Raw genomic sequence first — 22,249 nt, 5'->3', positions numbered from 1 at the left:
AATCATAGCCAAAGTACAAATCCCCCATAGAATAAATAGCCTTACCATAGCAAAGGCTTTCCCAAACTTATCTACATAGGTCATGCACCTACATTCCCTATCGTAATCTTGCTGATTGATTGCATATTCTATATAAATGGCAATGCCCCATTCTTCTTTGGGACTATAAACTAGTAATTAGACTATAGAGTTGAACATGGCTCCAAAATCTTCATCCTAGGTTTTTCATTTAATAGCTCCATTAGCTTAGGAAACTATGTGTGAGGAGACATAAGAATCTATTTAATATTCCATGGAATCTATGGCATATAGAGATCACCATTCAAATCCACACAAACAATTTTAGCAGGTTAAAATGTAAAATACTTTTCATGATTTGCTAAGATATGCATAAAATAATCCCTTTCTGCTTAAATTGGCAAGAGAATTCTAGTACATCCTACCTTCATCTCTTTCAATGTTTTTGTGGTAAATTTATGGCCTACACCATCTCGATCACACAAAGAGTTGGCTATTTAAACAGTGTCTCATTCAATCCATCACTATCAGGGGGTAAAGTCAAATCTACGTGCTTAACCTTTTTGTCAACTATTTTATATTTTGTTGCTAACAATGTTTCAAACCTCGTTTGAAGCCTTTTACATTCCTATTCACTAAATTCACTTATGATCAAACATCTCCAAACTACATATAGGAATGATACGCTTTTTAGACCTATTTTAAACATTAATTACAACAACAATTTCAACCAGTGTATCAGTAAAATTAAGCCATGCAAATAGTCCCAAAACATAGTCTTTTGTAGCCAAAATACCATATTTCTTCAACTCTTTTTCAGCCTTATGTACATAACCCTTTTGAGCCCTACATATGGCTACAATACTCTTGAATCTACCTAGAGTACTTGCTGTCCATTCCTAAAAACCAACCACAAGGATAAATTTTCCTTTTCTTAGAGGCAAAAATTTCTTCCAAACAGGTAACACTACCATAGCATCCATTTACAATATTATTGTCTAAAAACCCTTGAATTCTCGCTAGCATATGTGGCCTACCAAACAACTCATTAGGAAATATCTATGGTAGTGATTATTGAAGATTTTTTAGATGAATATCACTTTTTAATGCAAGATTCATGCAATTATCCAATTATCTTGGGGCAGCCATACATTGTGCAATCAAGGATAGAAACTAATTTGATAGATGAGGGTTCTTCTTATGCTTGTGGGTAAAGGAAAGATAGTAGATGGGTAGTTCAATTTTTAACCATATATGTCAATCACCCTCATTATCAAGATATGCTTAGAGATTATATGATTCCATCTCCATCTAATGATCTATATCCCCACTGGCCATCTACCATTCTCATCCAAACTACATTTCATTACAAGAGTAATACATAGCATCTCCCACTCACCTATCTTCACAACAATTTTGGTTGTAGCTCTTGCCTAGTGCATATGAGAGTAGTGGCTATTAGGAATAAAGTGAGCATCCTCTTCCTCTGTAATACTTCCATGCAATTGAAAATTAGTTGGTTAGTTTGAAAGTTAGTTAGTAAATTAATAAGTTAGTAAGGTTACTAACTAAAGTAAAAACTAACCAATAATTTTTATTTAATGAAAAATATTTAAAAATTTGGAGAGTCATAATCTAATATTTTTTTGGATTGACAAGGACTGCACCCACCCTTCATGGAAGTTACAACGTGAACGAGAATTATGAGCCATATTAATCACTAGTGTTAATGTGCATAGTCTGGATGGTCCAAAAATATTAGATTTTTGAAAAAACTACTATATTTTAGATATTTTAGATATTACTTATTGTAAATATCCTAAAAAGATATGGAGATTTATAGAACAAGATGTCATATAAAAAAACACGTGGTATTTTTTCACCTTGTTTTGGAGATTTAATACAAAAAAAGAAGGATTGGAAAAATCGCGTGCACCATAATTGAGTTTATAGGCAATAAATAGCACTTGGAACAGGGAGAAAAAGGAGTGATCTCGAACATTTCTAACCAAGCGTCTTGGCATTTAACCCCCCTTTCAAAGCTATCGAAATGATCAGAATTGTGATTTGAGCATCAAATTGCTGATTTTTCCAAGATCCCCTTCATAAAGAGCTATTCTTCTCAGCCACAACCCTTCTTCTCTTATTCAGCTATAAATATGAGGCATGGAGAGCAGTTAGAAAAGCACAAGGAGACCCGGAGAGGCTGCGAGAGAGAGGTAGAGAGAGGAAAGTAGAAGGATACCCCTCCAAGAGATTGCAAGAAGGAGCTTGAGAGAGAGAGAGAGAGAGAGAGAGAGAGAGAGAGAGAGAAGAGCTACCTCGAGAGGCTGCAAGGGAGAGAGTTAGCTCAATTCCCCCTATCTTGATCTTTGATTAAGCCATCTTCTTTTACGATCTCCCATTTCAAATTCATTCTTCCTTCTTTATCTCTTGAATCCACTTGTGGATGATGGCCCCCAAGTGAAAGATCTCTCCAAACGATAAAACTCCCACCACAACTAATGGGACCGTGAACTAAGGGACCGCAACTATGGAAAACATATCTCTTATGAATCAGGTGCACCCCATTGTATTAGGAAAAATAAATTGGGAGAAAAGAATGTTTACATTAATTATCGCAACTTAATTGAGCATGTTTTGAGATAATGAGGGTACTAGGAAAATTTTGTTTATCGCATCCATCTAAGGTGATGGATTAAAGTTGTACTTAGAATCTGTTAAATTGCACATAAATACATAAATTACATTGAAATTTCATGCTAACATATATATGAAAATATTCAAGAATACACATTAAACTGTAATTAAGCCATATAGATTTTATGCATCTGCATCTGTTTCTTGATTGAAATACTAGGAAATCCTATTACATCTCACAAAACATAGATTCAACTTGTGATAGAATACGTAGGGTTCCTAGGAAGTTGAAATAATTTCAAACCCTAAATTGTTAGAAGTTGGAAGGATTCTTCTCAAGGCCTATCTTTCTTGAAGCTGAAAGGAATTCAAAGTCCTTAAGTAACTTTATGAATTATGCAACTAACCCTAGTTCAAATAATTACATAGGGTTTCATTGTAGGGAAGCCAATGTCCCAAATTGCAATCAACATTAGAAGGATACTCCTTCATTCAAAAGAATGAGGAAATTGAATTAGGTTATCTTTGGAAATCTTGGACGATAACGGGGATAAAGCCGAGATTAGATGCTATTGCATCAAATCGGAATTTCGTTTGGCAAAGAGAACAAATAATTGTCTAGTACATATTGTGCACTTTTGCTTGTGTTTGTACTTAGGAACACCTGTTTGAAAAATGAGTAATATAACAAAGGAATTGCTAAGATGAGAATCTTTCAAATTGGATTCAGGTTGAAACACCCTGGAAAGACATGTTGAGCATCCCCAGCTAGCCGCCAACCCTTTTGAATGAGGTTTTTGATAGCCATGTCAAGAATGTAGACCAAACCTGTTGTGAGAGATTTCTCCATAGAAATGTCTGTTTGTAGGAGGATGCTTGGGTGCCAGGGGCCTCTGACTATAAATCCCTTACCTCTGGGTCTCCTACTAAGATAGTCTATGTGACTCATGAAGGAATATTAAGGCCCTCTTACTAGTCCAAGGGCGAAAACTTGAAGGAAAATAAGACGCATCCTTATGGATTGTAGGAATCATCTTATGGATGGGATTTGCATCTTAGTTGAAATTCTAATATAAAATTTATTTTCAAGGAATTTATCTATATTGTTTTTTGTCAGTGCATAAAATTATGTGAAGGAACATGTGACTGATGGGTTAAAGAAGGAAGCTGCTTATATATGTTACCACTAATGTGCCCTTAGGTAACTAGAAAACTAAAGCTATCAAGGGAAGTGAGTGGGCAGAACCCCCCACCAGTTCATCCTATGGCAGGGTGGTCCCAAAGAGTTGCAAGGATTCTCAACATTCAAATCATGATGACATATTAACCTTAGATAATGTAGGGTGGAACCATGGCTCATATCATTTTAGGGGACTTGAATGGGACTTTACCCTATGGGTAGAGAGGTCGAGCAATGCATCCCTCTCATTTCCCATTCTCTTTGAACTAAGTGCGACATGAGTCTGCCTTGGTTTAGATGCTCTGTGCAAACTATATTGTCTGAAGACCAGACTGATGCTAGAAGGTTGTAGAATGACTTGACTATTAGAAACCCATGAAGATTCAAGTTGATCCTAAGAGGGTTGACTGATATTGCAGAGTAGACTCAGCAATTGCTAACTGAAAAACCCTGTGACATTCCATGGGAGTGCCAGGCAACATCTTTTAGATGAGACCTCCAATGGACTACTAAAATGTGTTGCGACCTTCCACGTAATAAAAATTATTTGGTTAGTTGGAAAGTTTGTTGGTCAATTAATAAGTTAGTAAGGTTACTAACTAAAGACTAACTAAAGTAAAAACTAACTAGCATTAATAATTAATCATTTTTATTTAATTAAAAATATTTTTAAAAAATCGAGAGTTGTAATCCAACATTTGTCCCGGATTGACAAGGACCATAGCCACCCTTTACATGCAAGTTACAATGTGAACAAGAGTTATGAGCCATATTAATCACTAGTGTTAATGTGTATAGTATGGATGGTCCAAAATTATTAGATTTTTGGGCAAAACTAGCATATTTTAGATATTAATTATTGTAAATATTGTAAAAAGCTATGGAGATTTGTAGAACAGGATGTGATGTAAAAAAAAAACAAGTGGTTTTTTTCAACTTATTTTGGAGATTTAATACAAAAAAAGAAGAATCGGCGAAATCGTGCATGTCGCGATCGCAGTTTACAGGCAATAAAGAACACTTCAAACAGGGAGAAGAAGAAGGAGTGATCTCAAAGATTTGCAACCAAGTGTCTTGAGGTTTTAGCCCCCTTTCAAAGCTAGTGCAACTATCAAATTGTGATTTGAGCATCAGATTGCCGATTTTTTTTAGGTCCCCTCCATAAAGAGCTCTTCTTCTCATCCACAACCCTTCTTCTCTTGTTTAGCTATAAATATGAGGTATGGGGAGCAGCTAGAAAAGCACAAGGAGACCCTAGGAGGCTACAAGAGAGAGATAGAGAGAGAAAGGTAGAAGGATACCCCTCCAAGCTATTGCGAGAAGGAGCTTGAGAGAGAGAGAGAGAGAGAGAGGAGTTACAATTAGAGTTTGTGAGGGAGAGAGTTAGCTCAATTGACCCTATCTTGATCTTTGACTAGCTCATCTTCTCTTACGCTTTCCCCTCTTAAATTCATTCCTCCCTCTTTATCTCTCGAATCCACTTGCAGACGATGTCCCCTAAGCAAAAGCTCTCTCCAAATGTTGAAACTCCCACCACAACCAATGAGACCGCAAACCAAGGGACTGCAACTACGGGAAACACATCTCTTATGAATCAGGTGCATCCCGTTGTATTAGGGAAAATAAATGGTGAGAAAATAATGTTTATATTAATTATCCCGACTTAATTGAGCATGTTTCGAGATAATGAGCGTACTAGGAACATTTTGTTTATCGTATCCATCTTAGGTGATCAATTAAATTTGCACTTAGAAATCGTTAAATTGCACTTAAATTACATGGAAATTTCATGCCAATATATAAATGAAAATGTTCAAGAATATGCATTAAATTGTACTTAAGCCAGATAAATTTTTATGCACCTGCATCCGTTTGCTTGGTTGAAATAATAGAAAATTGTATTATATCTCACAAAACATAGATTCAACTTGTGATAGAACACACATGATTCCTAGGACATTGAAATAATTTCAAACCCTAAACTATTAGAAGTTGGAAGGATTCTTCTCAAGGCCCATCTTTCTTGAAGCTAAAACTCTATGGACTATGTGGCAATCATTAATGTTTCTAACTCATTATTTTGGGTGGTCATTTCTTTTGGCGGCAATGCAATGCTTCACAATGTGTGCGAATACTCCAAATGCATTGTTGCTGCCCTAATCTATATGAAATGCATAATAGGATAGGTAGTGCCTCATACAAAAAATACATAATCATGTATCAGGCATCTCATAGGAAACTCAAATATAACCACACAGAAATATGAGAACACATACTTTATCACTAATACTCAAAGAATCAGAAATAGAACACAAAGAGCATGCTGGAAATAGAGTAAAGATATAATAAATGATGGTTTCAATTGTTAGATCTTATATATCATAATAGAAATCCACCATATATAGGTCGTGAACTTTAGAGGTGATCCAAAAAATGAGAATGACACTAGTTGCCTCTTTAGGTCATGTTTTACAACTACCTACAAAACTGCACTTAATGAGGCATACAACTTCATGATGCATTTAAAGACTAATTTATACAAGAAATAGTAAAGATTGAGACTCTAAACTATGCTAAGGGAAAACATAGTGTGTTAGGCCAATGGTTTAACATGCATCATGGGTCAAGTGGTTGATGTGGTGAGTATGCATTGGCACATTCTATTCAAGCCTTAACCATTGGCCCAATGATATACAAATGTAGTCTTTTTTTGCACTTGGGCTCATTTTACATTGTTACTTTATGCTGGCCCTTTCTTATCGCCCTTTGATCTTCTTTCTTGCATGTTTCTTCTCTACAAGTTCCTTTGTGTAACCATTTTGTTCAACATGATGACCTTGGAGAGGATAGTGAATGTGCTATGTGATTGCTTGGAAGCAGTTCACCCCTCTTAAAGCCTTCATCTCTTTACCTTGGAGCACAATCTTAGTGCATCTCAAGGCCGAGTCCATTATCCCACAACTTCAAGGCACTATGCAGTTTGAATTGGTAGAGCTTCTTATGATTCTAATATGTAGTGCCTACATGAGCACTTCATTCTACCCTTTGTTGGTAGTAGGGAGCCTCCCACAGTACTTACCATCCATCATGTGGATGCATTGTTTGGCCACAAAGTGTGGAGCTCAGTGGGATACGAGAGGCATAATAGGTGAAGAAGGAGGCAAAACTTGTGCTAGAAGAGTGAGAAACAATATCAAGTGTGAATTCAAGACACTATAAAGAATCCTATATTACTCAATGTGGCAACGATACAATAGGCTAATGTACTTCAAGAGCTTGTTGGTCATGCATAGTTGGAAACATAGAAATAGATTGTAGGGATGCAGCTAGATCAACCATGGCCTACTATTGCTCCTATGGAATCAAGTTCCAACATTCATATGCTTAACTTCAAGACCCAACTCATGATGCTGAAAAGCTCTCTACATGGCATGACGTAGACTCAAGAGAACTCATCTTTCCAAATTGTTGCCACGATGTTTCAATCCACCATCCTTGAAACTTACACCCTAACTTTACTTGGCCCTCATCATGGTGCTGGCCCTTTTGTTACTTTCTTGGGGAAGTTTAATGCGGATGATACCTAGTGTTGTCTAGCCTACCTTGCTACTGAGATTTGGTACCATGTTATAGTCTTGTAAGAGATGGATGTCCATTGAGGAGAAGTGGTAGTGGTGTGCTTGGAGAATGCCACTCTATGGATGCAAGTTTGTGGCCACTAGGATGAGGCTCAAGAGTAGTGGTAGCAACTTTTTCCCTACAACTTTTGGACTCAATACAAGGAAACAAACCTATAGTGCTACTTGGTAGTGACACTATTTAGAGATGATCATAGAGACACTAATAACAACTTAGATACCAATACTAATACCAAAGATGACATTGATGCTAACATTGATGATAATACCGATACTATATAAAAAGAAAAAGGAATCCAAACCAATTGTGGAAAAATACCATGACTATTTTAGCAAGGAGAAAAAGCAATTAGAAGAAAGAGAGAGGAAGAGAGAACTTGAGGGAGAGCTTGAGAGATAGATAGATAGATAGATAGATAGATAGATAAGATGAGGAGAGAGAGGGTAAGAAAGAGAGAGCATTAAAAAATCACATGTTAAGGGAAAATTGCTTGAGTTGCTACATCAAACACACACCATACGCACAAGAGGATGCTCACTTAAGAACACAAGAAGAGAGATAGAGGCCAAAACGTTTTCTTGCTTGTTTTTTCTTATTCTTCCTCACACAATACAATATACAGATAGTATAGATAATATACAACATAAAGGAAAGTTGCCTACTAAGACAAACAATGTATAACTGACTATACTAATCAAGTAGTGCTATAATAATGCCAGTTATAGGTAGGTGCAACAAACTAAATATAATAAGTGATAAGATAATAGTCATGGGAGGATCATAATAACCATTGATATGTGAAGTATAAACATGCACATCCATCTTACCAGACCGTCCATCATCAATGTCCATACATATTGAGCTTGCTATCTCAACAATTCCCCTGAATCTCAACTGTATCTTTGCAACCGCAAGTAAGCTTTAAAATTTTCAAAGCTTCTCAGCATCCAATGCCTTCATAAAAATATCAACTATTTGATCCTATGTGGTGGCATATACCAAGTCAATATCTCCTACTGCAAATATCTTCTCTCTCACTCGGGGAAGTTACTATATGTATATCCTCTACATCACGTGCATTCAAGGTCTATTTATGAATATCCTTATCTGTGATTTTTTCCTGAATAAAACATAACCTTTTTCTATTTAATCTGTAAATATCCCGTTTATATTATACCCTTATATATAAAAAAATGTATAAAAATGCTATTTTAAAATTATCTTATTTTGAACCCACATGATGCATACATATATTTATGAGTAACTTACCCAAGCTCTCTCATAAAGTGGTAATGCACCTCAATGTATTATTTCCTAGCATGGAATACTGGGTTCCTTTGCATGCTACTCATGTTGTCATAATCCATAGCACCTCACATGCTTCCATATCAACACCTCTATACTTAGATCTATACTCGATAAAGCAAGTGTAGATTGCTTTTTTGTACTCCACATAACTGATACACTACCAATAAAAAACATGAATCCACTACTAGATCTTCTATCAAACATGCTACCTACCCAATCTGCATTTGTGTATCCAAACATTTGTATATCCTTACACCTACCCTATAAAAAATTCCATAGTATAGAGTGGACTTCACATATCTCAATATGTATATAATTGCATCCAAGTGAGGCTTTCTAGGCATTTACATAAATTGACTGACAAGGCCAACAACATAGCTCAAGTTTAGCCTTGTGATAGTTATATAAATCAAAAATTTCACTATTCTCTTGACCATAGTTGGGTCTTCTATCTCATCCCTAACATTAGTACTCAACTTTACATTTTGTTTCAATGGCACTAAAAGAGACTTATATACTATCATACCATACTTAGGCACCATATCCAAGCCATACTACCTTTGGGACAACCATATACCATCATTACATGAGATCACCTCAATACCAAGAAAGTACCTTGGCTTACCCAAATCCTTTATCTCAAGTTTCTTCTTGAAAAAGTCCCTAACATTAGCAATCCCACTATCACTATCACCTATGATACGAAAGTCATCCACATAAATGACTATCATGACCAAACCTACCTCTCTCTTTTTCACATAAAGTGAGTGGTCATCAGCATCAAAAACGTAAAAGCCAATGTTAACAAGATACTCTCTTTGATCTTGTCAGACCATACTCTAGGTGCTTGATTCAGCCCATAGAGCACTTTGTGTAACTTGCACACATATGTGGGATGCTCTAAATCCTCATAACCTACTGGCTACTCCATATACACCTCTTCTTGCAATTCACCATGCAAGAGAAGAAATTCTTGATATCCATTTGCTACAATTTCCAACCTTTGGCTACTACCAAAGTAATCACATATCACAATTACCGTCCTAGCAACTAGACTAAATGTCTCTTTATAATCTATACCATAAGTTTGAGCATAGTCTTTTGCAACCAAGCTAGCCTTATACATGCTAACATAATCATTTGCATTATGCTTGATTTTTTAAATCCACTTATAGCCAATAGCTTTCTTACCCTTAGTCAATAGTATTAGATCCAAGTCTTATTGGCTTCCAATGAAACCACCTCCCCGTCCATTATTGTATCCCAATAAGCATGACCAACAACAACCTCAAAGCAAGCGGGCTCAACATCTTCAACCACCTTTATTATATAATCATAATGGTGATCTACATAATCTTCAAAATCAAATATTTTAATAAGGTATCTAACCTTGCTAGATCTATATACCATTGGATCACTCACTGGATCCGTTGCGTTATCGTGTGCTCTCTGTGATTGACTGAAAGATTACCAAGCTCATCATCCAAACTTGCTAAGCCACTAAAATCTCCATCAAATCATCCCAAATGACTAGTAGATACATCATTACTATCCAACAATTTCTTCTTCTCTTTGTCTTTACCTGAAACACTTGTAGATGTATCTAAAGGTATTGAGATCCTCCTTAGTCTCCCAAACCAAGGGCTAACTATAGATGTAGTACCAATAATCTACTAAGGCTCTATGATTCTTGCTTTTCTTTCTACACATAACTATCATGATTATCATCATCATCCAATGCATCACCACTAGATGCATACCAATTATTCATTTCATAAAAAATAACATCCTTGCTCACTCTAAACTCACCTGTGATAAGGTTATAACAACAATATTATTTCTACTCTAAAGATTATCCAATAAAGATACATGGTTTAGCATTTGAATTAAGCTTCTTTCATAGCTCATCTAACACATAAACATATGTAATATAGTCAAACACTTTTAAGTGTGACATATCAGGCTTCTTATCTCTAAAGCACTCTTTAGGGATCATCCCATGAATTGCAACTGTGGGAGGCTTATTCATAATATAGATAGCATTATGAGTAGCTTAGACCAAAAGTATTTTGGCATATTCTTTTCAGTCAATGCTTATGCAACTTTTACAATATGTCTATTTTTCCTTTCTTCAATCCCATTTTGTTGTGGGATATACCTACAAGAAAAGTGTCTCTTTATCCCATCAGACCTCAAAAAGTCACTAAATTCATTAGAGAGATACTCTCTCTCTCCATCTGATCCCACGTACTTAACTTTAAAGCATATTGTTTCTACTCTAAATATTATCCAATGAAGATACCTGGTTTAGCATTTGAATCAAGCTTCTTTCATAGCTCATCTAACACATAAACAAATGTAATGTAGTCAAACACTTTTAAGTGCGACATATCGCACTTCTTATCTCTAAAGCATTCTTCAAGGATCATCCCATGAATTGCAACTATGGGAGGTTTATTCATAATATAGATAGTAGTATGAGTAGCTTCAAACCAAAAGTATTTTGGCATATTCTTTTCAGTCAATTATGCAACTTTTAAAAATATGTCTATTTTTCATTTCTTCAATCCCATTTTGTTGTGGGATACACTTGCAAGAAAAGTGTCTCTTTATCCCATCAGACCTCAAAAAGTCACTAAATTCATTAGAGAAATACTCTCTCTCTCCATCTCATCTCAAGTACTTAACTTTAAAGCATGTTTCTATTTCAAAAACAATATTAAAAGTTTTGAAGTGCTTAAATACATCACTCTTTTCCTTCATGAAATATATCCATAGCTTTCTTGAACAATCATGCAATAAGTGTAACAAAATATTTGCTACTACTAAGAGATATATTTTGTATAGGCTCCCAAAAATTTGTAGGCATAATATCAAGTATGTTTTTTCTCACATCTATATCATGCAAAAAAGGTTGCCTTTCTTACTTACCAAACTAACATGCTTCACATGCTTTATGAAATTATGTAACTCTAAAAGTAGGCAACCATGTAACCAATCCTTTGAAATGCATTAATTTTAGCCTTTACACATTTGCATGTTCAATATATTTATGCCATATTTTAATATCTACAGCCACTCATTTTTCTTTAGCATACATAGAAGTATTCATAGCAGGCGTTCCAACATCTAAAGTGAACATGCGGCCAACTCTAATTCCTTTTACAATTAACCTATACTTATCATTAAAATCTTCTACAAAATAACCTTTTACATTAAATCAAACATGCATCCCTTGATCCCAATAGACACTAATCTCTTTATGATTGATGGCATATGTAATACATCTGACAAACTCTTTGTCTCACCATCATGCAAGGACAAGGGAATCTTTTCAAAGTGTAAAATTGGGTTGAATGAATGATCACCCATGTGTGCATAACATGGATTTTGTTATAAATCTTGCACCTCTCCAAACCATTCAACATGATTGGTCATATGATTAGATGCACCTGAACATATACCATACATCATCATGTATCCTTCTTCCTATAATAACATTTATGACTTGTTTTGCCACAATAATAACAAATAATACCAAAATTACCAAAACTTCTGCTCTACCATCCACCTCTTCCTCTAGATCTCCCCCATGTCTCTAAAGTTTCCATAGCCTCCTGAAACTTATATTTCATTGAATTGCTGATTTCATTTGTTTTATTAGTTATCACCACCATATCCCATAGGACTGCCTCTCGAAGAGGATCTACCACATCCCCTTCCTAAATTTGGGTAAATGCTTGAAGCTATTTGCCACTTTTTTCAAATGATTCACCCTCTATATTAATCTCTTCAATGATCATGAGAGAGACCAACTCATCAAAATTTGAAAATATCTTACTTACATATACAGAAGTAATAAACGATTTCCAAGTCTTCTCACTATTAAGGCCGCCCAAAGTAGATGAAATCAAATCATCATCATCAAGCATTGCATCAATTTTTACCAAAGTATCTGCAATGCTCCTTATCTTCAAAACATACTCATTGGCACATATTTGTCATTTTTTCAAAGTATTAAACTCTTGCTTGAGTTGAATCTTCCATACCTTTGTATTTATTAAAAACATGTTCTAAAAAATCATCCATGTTGCATATGAAGTTTCTATATTTTTTATATACCTCATCATAGTATTATCAGTGTCTACAAATAGCCAATACATCATCTTTTTGTCATTTTCATTCCATTCCTTCCATGCCTTTAATTCATCTATCCTTGCAGGATTAGTAAACTCTAGCTCATTTTCTTCACCCGAATCTTTATTGAGGCTCACGCAAATGCAACCCTACATATAGATGGTCGAAAGGTCAAGCAGAACAAGTATGTGTATGAGGAAGTTACTCGAATAATCCCTACCGATATAATCAAGGTGTTGGGACATTATGAGAAGAATGGGTATCAAAGGAAGGGATACCCCAAGCTTCCTATGACCTATCGATTCCTAAAAATCCATGACCCCACTCCATATTATTACTCAGTTCCCATAGCCGAATGTAAAAAAATATTATTTGCCCCAAATTGATGTGCCAATCAGCTTGTTCTACCTACCCAAATAAATATACTCAAAATGACTATGCCCACATGAATGAATAAGATTTTTTTAATCACTATCTGTCATGGCTGTAAGTGTTGGTAAAGGAGTTAAGTGATTAGGTCACTTGGTTGAAAACTGAACTAGGCATGTTAATGTAATGTGAGAAATGCTTAGCAAGTTTTTAATGTAAAGAATATTATTGCCCAAGCACAACCTCAAGTGCAGATTCGTAATCCAACCCCTACACCAAGTACAGCCATAATTCAGGAGAAGAAGTTTCTTCTCAAACAAATCAAGCCACCAGAATTCGATGGTAAGGGAGGGACCGTCCAAACTGATGCCGAGGTCTAGATCAAATCCATGGAGGATTACTTTGAAGCAGTAGGAATTGCACCCGCTAACCAAGCGATGCTCACCAAACTAAAGCTTACCGACGAAGCAAGACTTTGGTGGAAGCAATGGTGCAGAGACCAAGGGATCTTGGAAGGGACAATTACTTGGGAGAAGCTTAAAAGAGCTATGCGAGGGAGATATCTACCACCTTCCTATCGCACACAGAAGATGAAGGAGTTCTAAGAACTGAAGCAGCTTGGTCTATCCCTTGATGCATACTATTCAAAGTTCATCTCTCTCTTAAAGTATGACACAATAGATAAAGTTTTGTGCCAGATTAAACCCACCCATAAACACCCGCTTGGAGTCAATGCGCTCAACGGACCTTCAAGATGTGCTCATTCGAGCTGCACCCATAATATAGGAGGTGCAGACCAAGACAAGAAATAACAGGACCTGGTCTAACAGGGATCAGAACAATGGAATGCTTAGATCCCAGACCAACAGAGCGTAGGACCAAAACTAGGGACAAAGGAAGAAAGCTAGGGTGAACTTGTTAACAAATTCATTTCTACACAAGGTAATGGCTGCAATCTTTGTTGCTTCCATTGCAATGAGCTCGGTCACTTTAAAAGGTAGTGTCCCAAGCTTAGCAAAGGACAACGTCAAGGGCCATTCCAAGGAGCAGCCCATTGCAAAGGAGCCACCGTCAGGGCCAGAGGGAGAACCTCCAGTGTTGCCAACAAGGAGATGTGTGATGAAGAAGACCCATCCATGGAAGCTGACATTGAGAGGGCAACCGTTCATGCCGCGCTTCATAAGAAAGGCCCGAATCGCCAATTGTTAGTGATTCAAACCCCTTCAGATTACAAAGGTAAAAGCTTCAAAACCTTGATTGATTGTGGTAGTTCACATTCCTTCATTTCACCAGTTTGTGCAAAAAGATTAGGAATAGCCACAAAAGATGCACCTACCTTACTTGTGGAATTAGCAAATGGTCGTGAGGTCTCTTGTACCAGGAAAACTGCTAAGGTGAAATTCCTACTGGGTTGAAAGTTGACTTCGGTCAGATTCAGGGTAATGAACTTAGGTGTCCACGAATGTTTGCTTGGAATGGATTGGCTAATACCCAATGACACCCACATTCACTGTGGAAAGGGCCAAGTCTCCTTTCAAAATTCTGAAGGGGAACTAGTCACAACTCAAGGAGAGGATGGGAAGCCAAAAATTCAACTTTCCAAAGCAACATGGATAATAAAAGGAGTTAGAAAGGGGCTACCTGTCTATTTGATTAAGCTAAATAAGCTAGATTAGAATCAGGAATCTAGGGAAGAGCCTTCATGGTTAAAGGAATACACAGATGTATTTCCTGAAGAGCTGACAGAACTTCCTCCTCAAAGGGAAGTCGATCACGAAATCAAGCTAGCGCCAGGAGCTACACCAATCACAAAGAGACCGTATAGGATGTCCATCCAGGAAGCAATTGAACTGAAGGAGCAACTCAAGCAACTGTTAGACCAAGGCTATATCCATCCTAGTAGTTCGCCATGGGGAGCTCCAGTGCTATTCTAGAAGAAGAACGATGGAACGCTTCGACTATGCATTGACTACAGAGGGTTGAATCAATCAACCATTAAGAACAAATACCCCATTCCAAGAATAGATGAACTTCTTGAACGTCAAGGTGTGAAGATATTATCTAAGATAGATCTCAGGTCTGGATATTATCAAATAAGAATCAAGGAAGAAGATATCCCAAAGACGGCATTCAGCACAAGGTATGGACACTTTGAATTCCTAGTCATGTCATTCGGGCTGACAAATGCTCCTGCTACCTTCAACAGGTTAATGCAGAATATCTTTAGGCCCTATCTTGATGACTTTGTACTCGTCTTCTTTGACGATATCCTAGTTTAATCCAAATAGGAAGAAGATCATGAACCCTAGCTTTGCATTGTTCTTGAAACAATGAGAGCACACAAGCTTTAAGCCAAGAAGAAGAAGTGTGCATTTTTCAAGTGACAGATCGAATATCTAGGATTCATTGTATCAGCAGAAGGAATTTCAGTAGATGATCCGAAGACGTTCTGGAGTGGCCAACACCAACTTCTGTCAAAGAAATATGTAGTTTTCTTGGATTGACAGGATGGTACAGGGTCTTTATAAAAAACTATACCTTGATTGCAGTGCCTCTGGCTGATCTAGTAAAGAAGCAAGTATCAATTGTATGGTCACGTGCTGAACAGTCCAGCTTTGATAAACTAAAGCAAAGCTTGGTATCAGCACCCATCCTGAAACTTCTAGATCTTAGCAAGAAGTTTGAAGTGATAACTGATGCTAGCGCACTTGCCTTAGGATGTGTGCTCATGCAAGAAGGTCATCCCGTAGCATACTCTTCAAGGAATCTGAAGAGCCATGAAAGGAACTATGCTACCCACGATCTGGAGCTGTTAGCTGTCATCCATGCTCTTAAACTTTGGAGACACTACTTGTTGGGTAATAAATTCACCTTAATGACGGACCATAAAAGTATTAAATGGATTTGTACCCAGAATGAGCTCAATATGAGGCAACGTCGATGGATTGAAGTCTCGGGGGGGTCACTCATGAATAAATATATATATAACATGAGTTCAAAATAAGGGGTTTTTAAAACACCATTTTTATACATTTTTTATATACAGAAGGGTGTCATATAAAGGGGTTACTTACAGATTGAATAGAAAAGGGTTGTGTTTTATTCAAGAAAAATTCACAAGTTAGGATATTTATAAGTAGGCCATGAACACACGTTATATAGAGAATATATATATAGTGAACCCCCCGAGATTGAAGTGCTGGAAGAATATGATTTTGAAATCAAATATCGGCCTGGAAAGGAGAATGTAGTTGCCGATGCACTCAGTCGTCGCAAGGCATATCTAAATTCTCTGATTTTGCAAGATCCATCAACAGCAAGATCTCTAGCCACAAAGGTATCCATGCCAAACAACCCAATTCTTGAGCTAGCTAGAGAAGAAGCATGCCAACCTATCAGAAATTGCTAAGGGAGATCCCCATCAAGGATCAAGACCCGAAGCTACAAGCAAAGTATCAAGAAATCTCTATCAATAGTGGACTTGTCTACTCTAGGACAAGATTATGTATCCCGATAAGCCAATCACTCAAGCAGAAGATACTTTGGGAAGCCCATGACTCCCCTTTCTCAGGACATCCTGGCTATGCCAAGACCCTTAATACAGTCGGGAAGAGCTATTATTGGGATAGGCTCAAAGGTGACATTCTCAAATATGTCACGGAATGTTTATCTTGTCAACACATTAAGGCCGAACATGTCAAAATGCCAGGGAAATTGCAGTCACTTGACATTCCCCAAATGAAATGGGAATTCATTAGTATGGACTTTGTTGTTGGCCTGCCCCAAGTACAGGGAGGATACAACTCCATTATGGTCATGGTGGATATGCTCACCAAGGTTGCATATCTTATTCCTGTTAAGACAAACTATAAAGCCTCAGACATTGCAAGGTTACACATCAAGGAAATATTCAAACTCCATGGGTTACCCAGAAGAATCATTAGTGATCGTGACTCTCTCTTCACATCACACTTCTGGAGGGCTATCTTCGAGGCCATTGGGACTCAACTCTGTTTTAGTACAGCTTACCATCCCCAAACCGATGGTCAAACGGAGCGAGTCAACCAAGTCATTGAGGATATGCTAAGGGAACACTGCCGTCACGAACCCAAAAAGTGGATTCAATATTTGCCACTGATTAAGTTTGCCTACAATGCTTCCTAGCAACAAAGCATTCAGATGACCCCTTTTCAAGTATTGTATGGGCACGATTGTCGTACTCCTTTAAGCTTTTCGGATCCAACCTTATGGGTTGAAGCTTCAAAGCAGATGCTGGAAGACATGGATGACCAAATCAAGTCAATAAGACAGGACATCCAAGCCACCAAGGACAGACAAAAGGCCTACGCAGATTGAAACGTCAAGACAGATCCTTCGTTGAGGGTGATATGGTCTTCATTCGCATACATCCAAAGAAGAGTTCCCTATCATTGGGTGAATGAAAAAAACTAAGTCCAAGGTATTGTGGACCCTGCAAGATTCTCAAGTGCCTAGGGCATAATGCTTACAGACCGCAACTCCCCGAAAACCTAAAAGTTCATAATGTATTCCATATCAGCCTATTGAAAAAGTATGCACCTAACCCTAGTCACATGCTTGATAATCAGCAAGTTGTAATGCCTAGCAAGGGAGTCCTTGAGCTATGGCTTGACAGGATCTTAGATGTTAGGGAGAGGCATTTGAGATCTAGGACCTTGAGAGAATACCTCATCCATTGGAAAGATTACCCCGAAGAGGATGCCACTTGGATGGATGAACCAACAATAACCCCAGTTCTTCTCAAGATGAGGACATCTCGATTCCTCCAAGGGGGAGAGAATGTAATATTTTTGCTACAAAATATTCAAGACCCTAAATCTTGCACAAAAGCGATTCAAAGTAGTCTCCCGCAATGGAAGGATTTTGGGCTAAGTGCTCCCTCCGCGTGCATCAACAAATACCAGCCCCGCGTCGCGTATAGGAAGCCGTGGCTCCAAACCACAAGCCCACGGTGGAACACCCCTTCAAGGGACAAAAAGGGATAATTTTTGCTTTTTTTTTGTGGATAAACTCCCTCACCTTCAGCCATTGCATGGTGGGGAGAGGGAATATGTGTGGAAGTATGAGTGGTATTAAAAGAGCATGGGGGAGGGGAGCATGCAGATTGCCACTTGTGTGGCTACCCCCCCTTCACACCCTATAAGAATCCTCCCCTCCTAATCTTGAGGGGAAGATGAGAGAGGACATCATGCTGCCCGCCTGCTGCTATCGCCGCCCTGTAGAGCTACCTGCCCCACCGTCATTGTGCTGCTACGCCATGTCGCCAACATCATCATCATCATCGTCGTCATCATCGTCATCTCCATATCCCCAATCATCATTCTCTCTCCACATCATCCTTGTATCCGGAATTGGAAGCTTCTAACTAAAGCTTCTCTAGGCCTTGTTCTCCCGTGCTTCCCAAGGTTTTTAAAACCGTGTCCTGCTAGGCTTGTGTCCTGCTCGGAGGAGGAGATATCGGACAGAAGTGACTTCTAACGCGTAAGAGAGCTAAGAGGAAGTTCGGTAAATCAAAATCTGGTGCACCAATGGCTCCCAAGCAAAAGACGAGAGGAGCACACACGGGAGCTTCCAAACCAAGTACGCGAGTGGACAACGCTCCGATTCTTAATGCCCAGGTTTTGATAATACTCCCACATGAAAGGATGCATTAAGCTTATCTTTCAATTCTCGTAGGGAAATTTAAATGCATTTACTCATTCGATTTACAAAGTGTAGTGGCATGTCGAGTGCTTGCATTTGCTTACACTTCCGTGGTCACGAGTAGCTACATTTTTGAACATATGATGCATAAGTTAAAGGATGGAATTTGTGCGAAGGCATCCTTGTTGCATCTCGCAAAGAATAAGGCTTATGTCACATAATGCACTTATAAAATAAATTCCTAGTTGTGACTCATGTAGAAGATAATCGTAGACGGTCATTAAATGATGTCCAAATAGTCGCAAGACATGGAAAGGATTTATGAACCTTGCAAATTGCATGCGATGATAATGATATTCTAGGTTGGGTTAAGTGCTAAAGGAAGGATTAAATTAATTATGGGCTCATGGCATTCATTCATGCATGGAGTTTTCTTATCAAATTTTGGAATGCATCTTCATTAAAAATATTAGAGCTTGAATTCGATGCATAAAACGTAGGGTTTTAAAGAACAAGCTCTAATGTCAATCAATATCGTATAGATCACTATAAGTTGCATAAAAGCAAAAGGTCTATGGTTTGAAGTTGCATACTCGCATGGAATGTTACATCTCTTACATCTTGCAGTCATTTACATATTTTAAGGAAAGTATTTGCATCTCTAAGGAAAGATCACCGCTTGTCGTAAGACAATTAGATCAATTAGGTAAATCGCTTGTAATTGTGTAACTCACATGGGATTCATAAAGATGCAAATAGTTAGTACGAAAAACACCTAAATGTGCTAGATAGGGTTGAGCTATGTTAAAATTTTGCCTAGTATCGCACTTAGGATGCCGATCTTATATTTCCGACCTCAAAGGTCCTACCCACATCCACGAAATGTTAGGGTTAGCTAAACGCCCATGCAAGAACGATCTAAGATTCTCACCCTAAGGATCAATTGATGAAATACTAGACTTTCGTATGAATTTAGGAACCCTAGGGCCAAAGCGTTATCGGCCTAGTAGGGTTAAGGTTGGGTTGGGTCAAGAGGACTCCCAAGCCCTTATCTTGATTAAGGGTATTCTTGATCAAGAAAGACCATACGAAGAAAGGTATAATCCCACAAGTTAGGTGCTGACACCTATCTCGTCCAACAAGTTGCAACATTGCATGGTTTGTGTCTAAATCACAAAATAGTATTGCCACTCCTTAGAATAAGATTGGCGAGTTCTAAGTACGAGTCTAATTTTCTAGAGGATGAATAGTCATCCTGTTACATCACCCTTCCCTTGGGGCCATTTTGCCAAGTTAGGGGAGTTACGAATTTGCCAAGAAAACAATTGTCCAACCAAGTTAGGGTGACAAGGTTGTCCAGGATTTATTGTCTATAATTTAAGGATACCTAAGGTAGTGACAATTTGGGTCAATAGGATATAAACCCTAACCCAAGGATAAAGGGGTATACAAGCAACTCAGCTTGCGAAACCCTTGGGATCTTGCCAAGTCACGATTGATCCCAGATCGAATGCTGGATGTATTCGGAGAGAAGGATTCACACCTTAGCAGTTGGCCGTAGAAACGACCACTGGAATGCTCGTGATTGTACACTTACGAGCACTGTTTGTACATTTTTCTCAATGAACTAATACTGGAAAAATAACTAATGCTTCAGTTGAAAGCCTGGAGGGAGAGGCAACATCAGTTACCTCTGATTGTCTGCCTGACCCTATCCAAGGGGGTTGTTAGCCGCATGGGGTACGTGGACCGAACCTGCCGCAAGAGGTCTCTCCGTGAGTGCTACGTGGAGCATGAGGACGCTTCGGTGCCAGGGGAGACTCTGGCAGTAAATCCCTTTCCTCGGGATCCTGCACAAGAGGCCGACGTGACTCGATATTGGATCTCGAGGCCCACATACTAGGGATTGCTGGAATAGCCTTCGGGCGGATTACATGATGTATTCCAAAGACTGATAAATAAAGATCAAATGTTGAAAAGGAACTTGTTTGACATTGTTTTTCTATGTCAGTGCCTAAGTTACATAAAGGAACAAGTGTTTATTTTGGTTAATTAAGGAAGTCGTTTTTGCTTGTCAAACTAAATGTGGTAGGTAATTAGATAACTAAAGCAACCTGAGAAAAGTGTGGTGGATGTGACCTTGGGTCCGCCCTACAGAAGGGTGGTCCCGGTTGACCGGGAACTTTTCTCAAAGGAATTGACAACGGGGTAACAATGACCTAGAATTTATAGAACTAGAGTCCGGATTTATGCTGTTTTAGGGGAACGAAATAGGACTATGCCTTACGGGTAGAGAGGTCGAGCTTCGAATCCCTCTCGTTTCCCATTCTCCTTGAATCAAGTGCAGTATAAATCCGCTTTGATCCTAATGTTTCTATGTAAAGTAGTTCGTCTCGGGTTCGATGCTAGCTAGCATTCTAGGAATTTGACCATTAGAAAAACCCTAATTCAGGTCGGTCCTAAGTGGGAATGGCGGGAATGCTTCCGCTTCGTGGTGGCAGACTCGAGAAGACCTAGATCACAAACAACGTGACATTCCTTGGGAGTGCCGGGCGGTGCTTTCTAGAACTCTCTTCTCGATGGGTTGCTAAGATGTGTCCTGCAAGTGGACGGGGGGACACATTACAAATTGTTAACCCCCGAACTCATTAGGGCTAGTAGTTCTCCTTTTGGTGCACGTGTCCTATTAGTTAAAAAGAAAAATAGCACCTATAGGATGTGCATTGATTATCGTGCCCTAAATAAGATCACTCTCAAGAATCGATATCTGATACCTAGGGTAGACAGCCTCATGGATAAACTACAAGGGGCTACAATATTTAGCAAAATATATCTTAAATTTGGATACCATCAAGTACGATTGGACACATCCAATATTTTCAAAACTGCATTTAGGACTCAATTTGGATATTATGAATTCCTTGTTATGCCTTTTGGTTTAACTAATGCACCAGCCACATTTAGTCGTATGATGAATTGCATATTTTTGAAGCATCATCATTATGTCATTGTTTTCTTTGATGACATATTGGTTTTCAGTAAAAATGAAAATGAGCATTATGAACATTTATCCTTGGTTTTAAAATTATTGAAAGAGAATCAATTATATGCTAATCTTGAAAAGAGTGAAAATTTTCAAATCCACATTGAATATTTAGGGCATATTGTTGATCCTAAAAAGATAGAAGTAATTTTGAATTGGTCGATACCTAAAAATGTTTATGAATTATGTTCTTTCTTAGGTCTTGCTAGCTTTTACAGAAAATTTGCGAGAAA

This window comes from Lygodium microphyllum, chromosome 1 (assembly GCF_053477565.2).
Source record: "Lygodium microphyllum isolate KBCC chromosome 1, Lygodium_microphyllum_v1.1.10, whole genome shotgun sequence".
Lineage (NCBI taxonomy): Eukaryota > Viridiplantae > Streptophyta > Polypodiopsida > Schizaeales > Lygodiaceae > Lygodium > Lygodium microphyllum.
Note: the sequence above shows the minus strand (reverse complement) of the source record.